A 2,033-nucleotide genomic window follows, 5' to 3' on the forward strand; every position below is an offset into this window, starting at 1 on the left:
TACTACATGAAAATGAAAATTAATGAATACACTGTGTACAGTAATTTACCTGATAAGACAGACCTCAGAAAAATACTTTATGAGAGCTTTTATACTTTTATAAAGCTGTCTATAATGAAAATTAATTAACTAAGGATTTTTTTGCCCTGCCAGGGTGTGGCCGAGTTATCCGGAGTGCCGGATTATCGAGAGCCGAGTTTTCGAGGTTCTACTGTATTGGAAAGTGACTTATTACACACCTAGCTTATTTAATTATCAATACAGTGGTGCCTCGTATAGCGTACTTAATCCGTTCCAGGTGCACGTCCGTTAAGTGAAAAGTCTGTTATACGAAACGCATTTTCCCATAGAAATGCATGTTAAAACATATAATTCGTTCCACAGCATAAAATAACCGTACTGTACCATTAAAAAAAATGGAAATGGAGCAGTCACCAATTATGCCGGGTAGTCAGAGGTTTTGAGAAGGAGGTGGAGGAACACTTTCCTCACACATTCATAGAGATACAGACTTTTTATACATTGCAGCAGGTCTCTTTTTATTGTTTTTTAATCGGAGTCAGATTCAGGAGAGGCTACCGGTGCTTGCAGGGTCATCTCCTCTTGTTCCATTATTTGTTTTTTGGCAGCTGGCTTCTTGAAAAACATGTCCAAGGTGGTCTGTTTCTCTCTCTTCTTCAACACCTGTCGGAAATGACGGGCAAGGGTGTCATTGTAGAGATCATTGATCCTGTTTTTGCCAACTTTCACACCTGATGATTTCTTACTTTGTTTCAATTCAGTAGCGTAGCGTAGGGGGGCAGGGGCAGCCCGCCCCGGGCGGCACTTTTTAGGGGGCGGCAAAATTTGACAATAATTAATAATAATATCTTGTAAGAATTTGAACCATTTTATTTCGTATTTTCGTCCATCTACGATTCGAACCGAGTGAAATGAGCACGGAATAGTGGGAATAGTGTTTTTTTTTTACTCGTACGATTAATTCGTACTCATATACACCTCCAATATCCAATATGGCTAAGTCATTTAGATTACTTACGTTACTCCTACCCAAGTCTCCCTAGTCGCTAACTGTAACTGGTTTAGAACCAGCGTGCACTGTAAATTATTCTTCATTGCAAAATGATATACTCATGCGTCAGGAACTTCTGTTCGAACAAACCTCATCTGCCGTCAGAATCGGCGAATTCAAAAAGGTGACAACACTAGCACGGAATTTTTCATTAATTATTCTGTGACGAAACTGAATTTTAGTCTTTTAAATTGAGATACCTAAATAAGGGAGCGTAGAAATTTTCCTCCGCCCTGGGCGGCTGACACCCACGCTATGCCACTGTTTCAATTGAAATCACCTTTCTGTTTTTTTAGAAGCCATGATTTGCACAACACTTGAATAAATGTAAATCCCCTGCACTGAGGTGATGTACTGTACGTAATAAACAAGGGAGTAATCCGAATTCCAACGGGAGCTCTGTACTTCAGATATATTAATAATATATTCTAATAATACTAATATATTATAAAAATAGCAGATTGTCATTAGCAACGGCAAAAGAGTGAAAACATCATTCGCACTTGTTCGCAGAAACTCTGTTGTTCTCCTCACGTAACTGCCGAACGGAAAGTCCGTTGTTCGCAGCGTCCGTTATTCGAGTCGTACGTTATACGAGGCACCACTGTATATATATTCTGTTTTTGTACGTCATCTACTTGATAAAAGAAGTAAGACCGAAATACATTTTGCTTAAGTGAATTACATAGACTGGGTGTGTGATAAGCCTGTTCATTAATCATAATTAACTAAGTAGATTTTTGTAATTAAGTAATACAGGCAAAAAGCTTATTAATATGTGGGAAAATGATTTTGCGCCTGTCCTAATAGCTTACCACAATTTTTCTTACGTGTAGCACCTGAATACGCGTTAGTTTCCAACAGAAGCACAGTGGGGCCAAATACCAAAAAGCTGGCCAAAAGTCAAAAGCGTTATCAATTTGGCTGAAAGTCAATATTCGAGGGTTTTTGGGATCGCTGA

This window comes from Centruroides sculpturatus, unplaced genomic scaffold (assembly GCF_000671375.1).
Source record: "Centruroides sculpturatus isolate CEXI.00-Female unplaced genomic scaffold, Cexi_2.0 scaffold392, whole genome shotgun sequence".
Classification (NCBI taxonomy): Eukaryota; Metazoa; Arthropoda; class Arachnida; order Scorpiones; family Buthidae; genus Centruroides; species Centruroides sculpturatus.